This window comes from Pipra filicauda, unplaced genomic scaffold (assembly GCF_003945595.2).
Source record: "Pipra filicauda isolate LSUMZ 115617 unplaced genomic scaffold, ASM394559v2 scaffold253_size2546935_pilon, whole genome shotgun sequence".
Lineage (NCBI taxonomy): Eukaryota > Metazoa > Chordata > Aves > Passeriformes > Pipridae > Pipra > Pipra filicauda.
In genome coordinates this window covers 1,791,556-1,806,303 of record NW_024104369.1, presented here as the reverse complement: position 1 = coordinate 1,806,303, position 14,748 = coordinate 1,791,556, and positions in this window count along the sequence as shown.

Genomic DNA, 14,748 nt, shown 5'->3' with positions numbered 1-14,748 from the left:
ATTGATGATAGTTTGAATTTTTTTTCTTTGCTGTGCAGTATAGAGGGTTTCCATTGACATTCTTATTCAGAACTATTCACAGGGAGAAAAGTTACATGAAACTTTAAACCAGAGGCACGAAAGAAATAAAATGGGGGGGAAAGGGGGAGAGAGAATAAAAATGTGCAAGAACATTGTGCCATTTCTTAACGCATCTTAAACAGAAATTAAGTGCTTTTCAATAAACAGGGCATCATGTGGTCTTTACATGCCATCTCTTACACAAGAGCAGTTCTCATTTAGAGTAATAGGAGCTATATGTGACAGAAGATGTAGATATTTGCAGAATTCAGAGCTCAGTGATGCAAAAAAGCTTTCGACTGTAATTCAGGAATATTTCACTCCAAGAGGCCCACCTTTCAGATTGTAAAGGCAATCAGAATAGTCATGGGAATTGAATTATTTTTAATTATCATTCAAAATGCAACAAATTGGCTGTATTTGTGTTCTATTTCTTCTGTTAACTTTCCCCATTGTCTAAGCTATCAAAGGAGAAAGTAGATTGGGGAAGTTAAGATTCTCCAGTGGTGAGAAGGCACACAAGCATTCAAAATAAAGGTCTTTACATGGGGTGTGAGAATGAGTAAGACCTCATTGAAGCATCATTACGAAAACAGAGACCAACAGTCATTGAGGATGTAGGTAATAGCTCTTCCTTTCCTTTGGAAGACTCTGTAGGAACTTCTGGAAAGAAACATCTAGGAAATTGTCAAAGCAGGGATCTTCAACATTTGGAAAAGCAATGACACTTTTGACTGCATTTTCGATGCCTGGTGCTGACTGCTTGTCTGCTTCCCCCCCTGCTCTTTTTATATACAGTGCTTTCACTTTGGGTCCTATCGTATTTCCCACTGACCTTTTTGCTGTATTTCTTTTTTATTATCATCCTACATTTGAAAGTGTCTCCTTTCTCTCCTTCCCCAAAGGATCTTATGCCACTTGTCACTATCACTCTTTTTCCTACTCATTTGTTCCTCTTGTCATTGCTTCTTGTCCTGTTGGGGCAAATCACTGGTGCCCAGTCTCCCTGGGTCATTCTAATGGTATTCTTCAAGCCATTTGCTGAAAAACAGTAATGTTATGTACCTGCATCAACACGTGAGTTATGTAAGTTTTCCTTCAAGGTTGTAATGGCATGGAGTATATTGGGAATAGATCATCTTTTCTGAATATTTCTATCATATAGCTGGTGTGAGCCAAGGACCCACTAAAAATATGAACCCTGTACTCTGCTATCGTTGCTGGGGCAAGTATGTTAAACCACAGCATACACCTACCTTTTATGTGTTAAATAAGCCAAATAAGATGCTACCTTGATGGTACAGATACAATTGTCTACTGTCATGCTGGGAAGAGAAAGTAGGATGGTTTAAGGGCCTTTATAGATGTCTATATTTTCTGAATTTATTTTTCCCATCATGTGACTTATTTCCATTCTCTCTAACTAGAATCTAAGATACTTCTAAACATAAACGTGGCCTCTTACCAGCCACAGGATCTTCTGTTTAGGAATGGATAAAGTAAATCTAAAACCACAAAAGGATTACCTGGCACAAGTAGCACTAGGCTTTTTATGGTACCTCTGTGTTCTGACAATCATGATAAAAAAGATAAACCAAGTTTTTCTAGTATTATTATAAATTTACTTAGGAACAGGTGTTGAAGCTTTAGGGAAAGAGAATATTGAGCTTGTCTCTGAGATGAGGGTAAGTGCAACTCATCAGGATGCAGGTTTTGCCACTCCCTTTTACTGTCTGTCTGTCTGTCTCTTTGTCTCTCTGTCTCTCTTTCTTCTCTCTCATTTTGATTTTCTTTCAATTCTTCTCTCTCTAGGTGATTTCTTCCACATAGCCATAAATAGTGCAGCATCTGTCTCTAGAGTAGAATATATATGTAGTATGTAAAAAATAGAATAGAAAATAGAATAGAAAATCCCCTGTAACTTCACGTTACAGTCAATAATTTCAGCAATATAAAAGATGTCCAAGAAATCGTTATCTTTAACTTCCGTAATACTTTTTCCATATTTTTCTATATTCATCATATATAAAAGAACCAACAAATTGTGTAAGCAAGAATGAAAAATCACTATGTTCAGGACCTCAGCTTTACAAATGAGCCACACTACTGCAGGTAGTAGGCAGTTTGTATTGGGTACATTTGTAGGCAATTCATATTGGCTACCAACATGCAGAATAACTATAGACAGCAAAAGTGGTGCAGCATAAAAAAAAAAGTCATGCAGGATAAACTGCATCTTAGGGCAAAAAGACAAAACATAAATTTTATGCACCACTCCAACCTTATTTTGTCCATGAATAGTGTTTTTGTGTGGAGTGAATCTTTTATATATCATTAGCATAAATAAGTAATAGAGTTGAATGTTTAAAAAAAATAAAATCCTTAGACAATGTAAGATGACATGTCCATTAATTTCTAGGTAGTTATACCAATTTAAATCAGCTGAGAATTATCACCAAATGAAGAAGAGAAAGTTCACAGTTCAAATAGTACACTGAGTTTTGTTAACCATAGTATTTTGGGTAGAATTCTGCACCTTCTAATCTTAAAAACAACACTATTTTATTTTCATTTATTTTCATTTCAAATTTCTTATTTCAAATTTCTGATTCTTGAAGAAACAAAAGTATAAACCACAAAATATATGTTCTATTCCCCATGGAGCACAGACCTGGCCTTTGGGGGCCAGATGAGACCATACTTTCAAATGAAGCACCAAGCAAAACGTACACAGATATTCTCCTGTATCCTGTTATATAGAACAGTTACTCTTTTACTATTGCTAGAGCCCAGCTTATGAGCCTGCCCTCAGTAAATTAAAGGAAAAAACCCACTTTCTTCAGATGCCATTCCTCCGCATGCACTCATTTCTCCAAGGCTTAAGATCTAAAAATCCTGTAACAATTTGGCCTGGAAAAATGAATAGCTTTTAAAACATTGTGTAGATTGTATTAATTGGGAAGGGAGTAATGGGTTTAGAATAACTGGAACGGTTTTTAAACAGCTTGATTACAAGGATTATCACATGCACATTGAATGAGACAAATCCAGGGAAATGAGAATAATTTCTACCTTTCCTGGGCATGCATTTAAAGTAGAGAAATGTAGAACTAAAAGCACATAGCACAACCTGTTTTAATCAAAGTAGTCTAGCAAGAAACAATCAATTAAAGAACAGTCTGATTCTCTGTGACATCAATGTATGAAAATCTGTTAGACGCCAGATTGTGTCTCAAGACACATATGATGAACTGAACAAAATGACCTGCTAATAGCTTTTACGGGTAATAAATGCATCATGTTATTGGTAATTCTGCAGATGGTAAATCAAGCTAATATCCAGTCTGAAACAAGCTACTTGTTAAATATACTTCAAAAAATGTTCCTCCTTGTTATTCCATAATTGTGTCACACAGAAAAATAAGATGATTGCTACTTATTTATAAGTATTTTAAATTAAGATGTGTTTCAACATGCAGACATTTTAATTTTCAAATTCTTTAGAGAGAACATTTTTCTAACTGATCTGAGCTTTTGAAGCACAGCATTTGTACTTAGATTAGCAACTTTATATGAAATGTTTTATATAAATGTTCTTATTTTTCCTGTTTAAAATGGATTTTGAAAGAGATTTCACAATGTCTAATGTTAATCTGAAGCTGCTATTGAGGGTGCAGGACTTTCTGTTGTACAGACGTAAACTATTTCAAAATGTAGATTTTTTGGTTTCTAGATTCTAAGGTGTAAAAATGGAGTTAATTGATCTGTAGAAAATAAGACTTCATATGTAAAGACAGCAGACTTAAATTTGAAATATATATTAAATGATTTAGTTTGTATACCTAAAAAAGACTAATTCTGTCAAGAATAAATTTATGCACCAAATCCCATATCCATCCAAGGCAGAAAAATTATATAAAGTGTTGGTTCAAAAAATATTTATGTAAGATGGATATCTCACTCAAAAATGGCAAGTGAAAGAAAATAAGCAAGCCTAAAGAAACCTATTCCAGCTCCTCATGACAAGGATTTTACAGAATTGAAGAGTCTGTACTTTTTATATTGTTCTCTGTAAGATTTTAATAATAAAAAAGTAAATTAATTTTCCAGGTAGCAATTATTTACTGCAGAAAAGCATCTACTAGCAATAATAAATTATATTTTTGTGGCTATCCAATTCAGTACTTATCCACAACAAATTCTAACAGATGTTCAAAGCTCAATTATTATACTATCTTTTAAAAAGTGTTTTTGACAGGCTAATTTATCAGGAAACTAGAAAATGATTGGAAAACCTTAATAAAATTTGAAGGCATCACAGTAATGTGTTAGATACTGCAAAATCATTCGGGCAGCCGAGAGTCACAGGTGGCAAAAAGCAACTAATATGAGGGAACAAAATCAGAAATATTTGTATTGGGGAATCTTTTGAACACACTGCTTTTCCCAGATTCTTGTGAAAGCATGGTGGCCTTGACCCTATCTCAGTGCTTTAGTTCATCTTCTACATTCCTGCATCAGATCTAGACACATTAATAACATCTTTTGTTACTAACCACTTACTGTATTTGTTCTAGCTACATCTCCTCTCCCTACCCCACTCTTGAACTAATATGTCTTGCTTTAGTTTATAAGGGCTTTTCTCAAGAGTTTAGTATTGCGACCAAACTCATAGAACTGTTGATAAATGCTAAATATTAACAGCATCAAGAATTTATTTAGATTTTAGAATTATTTTCCCCAGCACATTCATGATCTGTTGTGATCATTTTCGGTAAATACTGAATTCAAGTTACCCATGAAGAAGCTGGAGGAAAGAGATTGTTAAATCTCTTTGCTATTGGGATACTAACACCCCTTTCCCAGTGTGGGAGGAGGATTGTTGCTTGGAGAGAAGGAGAGACAGCAATGGAATGGTCTGGCAGCCCCATTGCAAATGCATTTTCTAGCAAAGAAAGAAAACAAATACTGGTCATCAGTGTAGGCTGAGTCCTGAATTGTGAGGGCCATGCTCAGACACCTTTGCTCACATTGATTGAAGCGTCACTCAAGTTCACTCAAAGGTGGCAGAACACTTCTTTCAAAGCATACAGAAGTATTCATTGCAGGAACAACTGTAGGTTTGTTCAGTTGTGAAAAAGGGAAAACACCATTTGAATTTTCTGATTTTGGTCGAATTGTGAATATATACAATCACAGGTAAAAGATCAAACAAGATATTAATCAAACTATCGCAACTCAATTTTAGGTCAGTGCTCTTTAATATTTTTATAAATTTTCTGGATTCAGGAATCAAATGTACATTAAGTAAGTTTGCCTATAATACTAAACTGGAAGGAGCTGTGGTCTTCCTTGAGTGTAGAGAGGCCTTACAGAGAGATCTGGATAGACTGGAGACCAGAGCAATCACCAACTGCATGAAATTTAACATGAGCTGGATTCTCCAGCTGGAATGGGGAAATCCTGTTTGTGCATAAACTGGAGGATGAAGGGCAGGAGAGCAGCCCCACAGAAGGCGATCTGGGGTTTGGGTTGATGGCAAGTTGATATGAGTCAATAATGTGTTCTGGCAGCCAAAAGGCCCAACTGGTTCTGGGGTGCATCAGGCAAAGCATCACCAGCTGGTCAAGGGAGGTGTTTGTCCTGCTCTGCTCTGCACTGGTGCAGCCTCACCTCGAGCACTGTGGTGAGTTTTGGGCTCCACAAAACAAGAAGGACATCAAACTATCAGAGTGTGTCCAGAGGAAGGTGACCAAGATGGTGAAAGGTTTAAGGGGCAAGACTTACAAGGAGCAGCTGATGTCACTTGTTTGTTGAGCTTGGAAAAGAGAACCTGAGGGGTGACCTCACCCCAGTCTACAACTTCCACAGATGGGGGCAGCAGATGGGGGAGGTGCTGATCTCCTCTCTCTGGTGACCAGTAACAGGACATGAGGAATGAATGGAATGAAGTTACATCAGGGGAAGTTCAGGTTGGACATTAGGAAAAGGTTCTTCATTGAGAGGATTGTTGGTTGCTGGAACAAGTTCTCCATGGAAGCTGGTCATGGCACCAAGCCTGTCAGAATTCAAAGAGTGTCTGGACAACACTCTTAGTCATATGGTTTAGTTTTAGGTAGTTTTTAAGTTTTGCAAGGAGCAGGAAGTAGGAGTCAATGTTCCTTATGGGTCTCTTCCAACTTCAGATATTCTATGATTCTAAAATAGCTAATCATTTGAGGAAACTGGGGCCTACTTGAACACATATTTCTTTCAGAATACCAAAAATTCATTATGAGATATTGTTACATGTCTGTCCCTTCATATAGCGTGACTGTGACAAATCATCCTGTGTTTCTGTGTATGCTCTCTTATGACTTATTTCTAAAGGTTTACATGAAAATGTAACATACTATTTACTATATGTACAAGACAAGCCATCAGAACTGTATTACTGTTTTAAGTCCTTCTAGCCAACTTGTCCAAAAAGTTGGCTACAGTGCTGAAGCTGACTTTAGCCATTTTCTCTGTGAATATGTAAAACAGTGGAGAAATTCCACAAGAGCCTCTGTCTCTATCATTCCTCCTCCTTTCACCATCAGCTTGTTTCAAACAGGCCAAAATTTCTGCTTCATATTTCCAGGGAAACTGTTTTGTAGAGTAAAATGGGCATTAATTGAATATAAAATTGTAATGATAAATGCAAGAATTTCTCAGCTAGTTCTCCCTGTCACAAAAATGGTAAGAGAATGTCTACTTGAGATTCACTTAGTACCAACTTGGAAAGGGGTTTGGCTCTCAGCAAAGTACTCCTTGTTGATGGCCATATCATCATTATCTCTTTGACTTCCGACACAGTGCCCCCCACAATACTGTTTTATTATAGTAAATACTGAAAAAAATCCAGAGCAGGTAGCATGGTGAGGCCAGTGGTTTTCAACAGAAGTCCTCTCTCCATCATTTTTATTCAGTATAATGTAGTAGTTGCCAGAGGCACTGTGCAAACATACTAACTTACTGTTGCTGCCCAAACAGTTAAAAAGCTGAAGAGTATTAACAACTAGCTTGGAAAGATCCGCCTTTCCATTTTACCTGAAAAAGGCAGAGTAACTTCTATGAGGCAGTTTCTAACTGAGAGTGAGTTCTGTCAGACTGGAGAATATATGTAGTGAGAAAACATGCATGAGAAAGGGGTAGCCGAGAGATGACTGGGATCTTGCCTGTAGCAAGATTCAGTTCTACCCTCATATTTCACATTTATCCTTCATTAGCATTGTAATACAAAAGTTTTTAGAAGCACCCTTACCTTTAAAAACTGCTTTTCTTTCCAGCCACACACTTTAGAAAGGGTAGGTGAACCTGGCAGATTTTTATTTTTTTTCCCAAATCATGATGTTTCTTCAAAAACAGGAAAAGACAACATTTTTGCTCCTTTTTCTTCTAAAAACCTCAATAATAATTTTACTGTAATAATAATTCTCAATTAATTGTTTTTATGTATTTAAAAGCAAGAATCATTTTTCAGCATGCCCCAGCTGACATTGTAGCCCCAATGGTCATTCATATTCTGTGTACCATGAAAGTTAATAGCTTAGGAACAACACAAAGAACTTAACTTTAAAGCCTCTGTTTGCTCTCTGGATGATCAGAAGAGGGAAATCATGTGCCGTATATCTTGAGACACTGTATTTTTTATACTAAAATTTATTTAAAATTAAGTATATGATATCAGTTTAAATATTGCTCTAAATTCTAAAATATAATCTCTTAGTAGATATTTAGTGCAAATTGAAAAAGCTTAAATGGCTTAAAAATGGCTTTGAAGCATTATGTAGAAGCAGATATCGTTTATAAATGATGGGACATTAATGGCTTCCTTCTACATTTAGCATTAGACTTTGAAGATGAAATGGAAGTGTCTCACTGCTGAAATTTGCAACATATATGTATGTCTACAAATTTATCTAGTTTAAGTATTTTTATTTTGAGATTCTTTATGCTTCTGTAATATTTTGAAATTCAGAACAGTAAATTTATTCTGACAGAAAATTTGTTCTAGGACAAAATCCTTTCCATTTTATTTTACCTTTTTTTTTATTTTTGGTATATTGGCTTGCTATTTGGTCTCCTTTCTGAAATTGTATAATCCACCTGGCTTTGGGGAAAAAACCAACTTCATGAATGAAATAGCTTTAAATTTAAGAGGAAGAGATATCTTATAGGTATACTATTCCAGTTGAAATCCTGTGGTGTAAGATCTTAAGTACCTGAGTCTGTTGCCTGTGTCAAGGAGAGCAGAAACAGCTAAAAATAATGTACGGTTGCCTTAGACCTGGAATAAGTCATGATTTTAAATGATTCCATTATGTAGGAGTTATACTATAAGTTATTTTGCTCCTGGCAGAATTATATAGAATAGTTCATGTTTAATAAAAATGTGGGCAGCAAACTAGTTAGCTTTAAAGAAAATAAAAATTTGTGAATTTTTCTACATGAACATATAAAAATTTGCCAGTATACCTTTGTTTGCAAAAAAAAAAAAAAAAAAAAAAAAAAAAAAGAGAGAAGCAAAAAAATTTAAAAGAGGAAAAGAGAAAGAGAGTGATTTTGAACTAGCAATCTTCAAAGTTATCTTGAACTGGGAGGTGACAGTGTCTGTAGATTTCACAGACCAATGCAGCACAAATCACTCCTGTGAGTGATATTATCCAAATTCTGGATAATATTTATTTTATAGTCCATTTAGCATTTCTGATAGTCATATGTGACATATACTGCTTGGTACTGGGAAAAATCGCTCATTTTGGAGAAGTAGTCAGTTGAGATTTTCCAAGATGATTAAGATGCAATTGTTTTCTTCTAACTAAAGACCAAATCAAATTTTAAGAAAGGATTCTAGTGGATGTCCATGTCTGAATCCTGACAGTGAAAAAATAAAATAACAAACTAAATTGTGCTTATTGAGTCAGCCACCTAGAACTTTAAACTGCTTTTAAATGTCCCTACAATTTCCCCTCAATGGATGACCATAGGCACAAAATTGAAGGCATAAAATGAGGAACATTGGATCTAATTTTGCTTTTTTTGAAATTCACTTTAGAGTATGGTTCAGAAAAATGGTCAAAAGCACATCTAACTTTAAGCAGGCAAGTTATTCTTCTTTATTTCTCGAAGACTATACATATCCTCAACATTATATATAAGTGTATTTTGCTGTATGGAGACATACAGACAAAAAAAATATAAAAATATTGAAGTCCAAGAGTGAACAGCATACCTAGAATCATCATCTAGTAGTCAGGTGTTACCCACTTAAGTTTATCTTTGACACTCAATAAAATATCTTTGTAAAAAAAATTTGAGCTGAGGTCAAAGGAAAGAAGGAATTGGTGGGAACAGGGATGGGTATAGCTTAAAAGCCAATGTCAGTGTTAAACTTCACTGACAAATTTGACCTTTTAAGTAGCACAATTGGAGGCAAGATTAACCATTCCTTTTTCCCATCCTCATCCAGCTGAAATGGCATTCCCCACGAGCACGGGCAAACAGAACAGCAGAAATTAGCAAGCAAGTTTAATTTTAGTACAAATTCCTAGACAATCCCCAGACACTCACCAGTAAACACAATGTAAGGAGGGTTAGAACATGGCCCAAAGAAGGGGTTTTTTTCCTCCTCTTATGCCTGAGATTATTTTGCTGGGAAATACGTCTTTCAGTGTACTGTAATTGAAATTACTTTCATGCTCTGTTTTGGCCTTCTGATAAGAACAAAGTGTTACCTTTTAGAACTGGCAGACTGACTCTGCCCTGTCCCCACATAATTCACAATTTGTAATGCCCATAGAGATGCAAACCCAACCTATTACCCAGGCTTAAAAAAATAAAGTTTTTTCCAAACACTTTTACATTCTGTTGTTGCAAATAACTAATGAATGCCTAATGACAAAGCAATACATAGAAATGAAATATTCTTCTTTCTACTTTGCTAGGAGTAGGATTTTATGCCTTTGACAGCATTTTTAGGAAAGTTAGTTTTTCCTTTCTGTGTAGCCTTTTTGCTTTAAAAACAAAACCAGAAAATGGTTTGGAAACAGACGTTGTCAAGCTCCTTAGAGTGGCTTTAGAAAACACTCACAGAAACCAAATCCCATCCCACATTGAACCTGTCTTTTAAGCCAATGCTGAACATTATTCTCTACCAATAACCCATATTTCCAAACAAACCCAGCTCTTGCTGCTTTATCGGAAGTCTTGCAGTATTTAACACTGTACTTGAAGCACCAGCTGCTGGACACAAGTGATAAAAGAGAGTCTCACCTTTCATTTAAAAATGTGCATGTTACTAGCTTTCATAGCTGTGGAGAACAGTTCAAAAATACCATTCAAGAATAATCAAAAATTCAGAAAAAGAGAAAAAAATACTATTTTGTGCAAATCTTCTAGCTTTTTAGTATCAGGACTGGCAATATTGCAAAACTAAAATGATAATGAATAAGTAAAGACAAGTCAGCTTAGAGTCTCTCTTTACTGGGAAGATGAAAACACACAAAAAAGGCATATAGAAGGGTCTGGATATTTTTTCAGCTCTTGGTAATATTACAGGATAATATTACAGATTATCCTTTACTGACAGACAGAAGTCCCAGGGTTATTAAAAATGTATAGTGATAAGACATAAAATAATTGCCTGATTGCTAGCATTGATGCAAAACCACTTACACTATTCAAAATATGACTTCCATCTAGCAATTAATGTTGTGCAGTGGAGGACATCATGCAGTTCTTACAATGGAAAACAGCTTTGCCAACATTGTGTAGTGGCCTACTGTTCTTAATTACACAACAAAGCATCCTGTTTCTCCCATGCTAAAAACGAAACAAGAGCGTAACTGCTTACGTAAGCTTAATTAGACTCCAGAACTAATGCTAACTTCCATCTTTGAATAATTCCAACCCTTTATGCTAATTCAAAAACCATGAAAGTGTAGCAGTAAAACAACTCCACATCTACCTTACTAGTACGTGAGATGCATTTAAGAAAGTGCTCTATAAACTCTGAAACAATCTTAGACTGATTTTTTTTGTTATTTTATTTGAAACTGAAGCAATTTTATCAAAAATAACTCATCTTCCAGGGGGAAAAGAGGAGAATTATGATAACATATGCCTTTGGAAGAGCTTTACCTGCTGTGATAAGCCTATTTGACTACATGGCTGCAAGAACAGTGACTTTTTGACATCAATTCCCATAAGGATATCTCTTCCAAAGGTTTGGTTTTCTTTACAATTTAATTCAGTTGCCCTGTAGTGGAACTCCTGATGTCTGGATATTGCTTCTGCACCTTTCTTTCTCATGGTCCAAATTTTCCTTCCCCACATGACCATTGTTCAACCTGATATGGCACTGCTAATTCTGGTTGATGAATAGTAATTCTGCTGGGAAAAGCAACAGAATAATAGTAGATGACCAAAACTTGTTGACATATTTCAGCTTTTAAAATGTGAAAAAAAAAAACCAACAAGAACACTTCAGTAAAATTCTCATGAAAACTATTAAGCCATATTTAAATATGTATACAAGTGTTAGACTCCAGATGTAGGAATAAGTCAAATATCCTTCAGTCCTTTTCAGACAACACAAAATTCAGATTTGCTGGAAGGAGACCTCAGACTTCTTTTCTATGTAGTTACTTTTTTCTTTTTTTTTTTTTTTTAATGGTTGTATATATGAGAAATTTCCAGTATAAGCACACGCTTCACAGTTTAAGCTTTAATGTTCTATTAATCTCTAAGAGCCAGATTTATTTAGACTAAGAAATATATTTCAAAAATAGCACTGAACTCAGTGTATTAAAAGTACAACTATGATACGATTGGTATCTACCATGGGTTGAGGAACTACAGATATCTCAAGCTGAGCCAAGGACCTCTATCAGTTACAATTTCTGATGCTGAAGAATTTCCTATCTATGACCAGGTAGGATGAAATCAACTGAAATTGAAGTCAGTAGGAATACCTCATAGCATAATATACTACTTGACATGAGTAATGGTGGCAGAATACACCCCCATGGGAATTGCACAACTAAAGATTGGCACATTAAGTTGAAATACTCCCATTCCCCTCCCCTGTAGTATTTCCTGATCTAGACTTGTCAGCGTACTTACAGCCTGACCTTCTGTTGTTCCTTCTATTGACGCCTGGACATTGTTTGTTTGTCTTTTTTATTGTTTGTTTAGTTGGTTGGGATTTTTGGGGGGGGGGGGGGGGTTTCCTTTTTTTTTTTTTGAATGCTGAAAATACAGTTCATGCAACGTTCTATCAGGTTTTTCATCTTGAGTCTAAGTCACACGTCAAACTCCTTTGGAAAGGAGAAACCTTCTGTAAGGAACTTGTGTAGTTTAGCCTTGTAGGAAAAGGAGAAACTTTAAATTTCTCAGGGGTTTCATAACAGTGATTTTTTGGCATTACATTAATGCTGTATGAAAATTGCCTTCTGTTCAGTAAATACTGGGAAAGGGTTTTGTTGGAAGAACAGACTGATACATGCATCCCAATTTCTTTGCCATATAACTTTTTCCATAAACTGTGAAAGGACTATTCGGAACTGTGAGCAAATTGCAATCTCACTCCTGTGACGTTTCCTTTCCAAGAAAGGTGCTATAGAAAGAATGAGCAACAATAGAATATCTGTTCCAAATTTAGGTGGTGGAGCAATAGTTCCTAGCACAGCATACCAAAAATTATGCAGGGAGAGTTTCGTGAAGCTATGAGATGACAAAGATAGGAAAAAACTTTCAATGCTGTTTTAGACCAGACTAAATCAAGCAAGAGAACATAAGTTATATAAAGTTTAAACTGCAAAATTCTTTCTTAGGTCTCTAGTAGTAGGATTCTATCCCATATGTGCCACAGATTGTAGCTTCGAGGAAGTGGGAAATGCCCTGTTTTAGCCAAAGATCGTATCCTAAAAAGTGACAGACGTGTCGTGTATTGCTATTCCAGTTGTAAATGCAACACCTCCTTCTACAAAATTAATGCAACATTTACTTGAGCGAGTGAATGAAACAATGTTTCACAACTGTTCTCAAATGTTTCTTATTTTCGATGGGATAAAATCTCAGCTATCATTTTAATTTCAATGTCATGTAAGTTTATTTTGTTTGGAATATATTGTTCAGGCAAATTGAATAATACCTTGTTGAGTTAGTGGTGGGGATTCAGTTTTTTCACAGTCCTGTACTCTTGTGTTGTCTTGTTCAGAATAGAATACATAATCCTGCTTCTGTTTCTTTGTGTTGCTACTACTATTGATTGCACCAGAATAAACAGCAATATTTAGTCTTCATGTATCTACCCTAATTGCTTCTTAATGCTAACATGACTTTTTTCCTTGTAACCTTTCATTTCTTTTGTTTTTCTCCATGTATATATACTCAACCCTACTTTGTTGTTTTTTGGGGTTTTTTTTCAAAGTAGACCTTTGTGTGCTTTAACTTGGGACTGGGCATCTACACACTCAGATATTAGATGTTTAAGTTCTTTATTAAGTACATTTTTGTTATCTTGCTGATCTTTCATGTGTTCTGCATTTTCTATTTAGTTTTTATTTTACAGTTATAGAAATAAATGGGATTTACAGATCTACAGAGGAGTAAAACTGCAGACTGTAGATCTGAAGTTTGTAATTGGTGTTTTGAGACTTTAATTTTAAATTTTCAAAGAGTTTGAACATCACCAGAACTTTTTCAACCAAGTAACAGTAACACAGATAAACTTGCACTTATCCTATGTTCTTCCTCCTTCCTCCCTAGAGATGGCCTCCTCAGAAGCAAAGGCAAGGCAGATGGAAAGTAGCAAGACTGAAGCCTTGAGTCTGGCATTAATTCAGGTACATGCTTGAGACCAGTATGCTTTAGGTAAATTGTAGTTCGTTCTCCAGGTGATGCTTTTGAGGTGCTCAGATACCACAAAACTGTTACACTTCTAATCTCATTTTCAGGTTTGCATGCGCTCTGAAAAGCGGGGTAGGACTTTATTAGTAACAGATATTACAATAAGATTTTTCATATTATTACTGTTATCATTCTCATAATCAATATTTTTTCGTTACATTTGTTACAGGCAGAAACATTAAAAAATTATGTTTCAGAGTCCTTAATTTCTACAGTATGGTAAATGGCCATGTTGAAAAATTCTCCCCCACCCCTCGACGTACTTTATTTCACATCAACCATTTGTCAGAGGTTCTGTTGAAACAACATATCCTATATCAGAACTGTCTCTCGAGAATAATTGTTTGCTTTGGGGTCTTCAAGCAGTAATTCCAGGATCTCTGCAGGCAAGGTTATTTAAAGAAAGACATGAGAATCATTTGGTCACTGCTGAAGCACCTGTAGCACCACTGCAGGGATGGACAGTGCTTGAATCAGCAGCTACTTCAGGAGTCAGTAAACATAAAACAGTAACAGTCATAGTAATTTACTATCAGTAGTAATTTTATACCACATGAAGGGACTAGTACTTTTTGGTAAGTAATTTATTTATTTTTTAATATTTTATGAAATATAAACATTACAGATACATCAGGTAGAAAAATACCAAGAGCAAACTGCTAATCCGTTCAGAAAATGAGTGCAGACATAGCTGTTCTTAGGGAATAAAATACTACAATACAGGAGAATAGCACTTTGTGACATTGAAGGCAG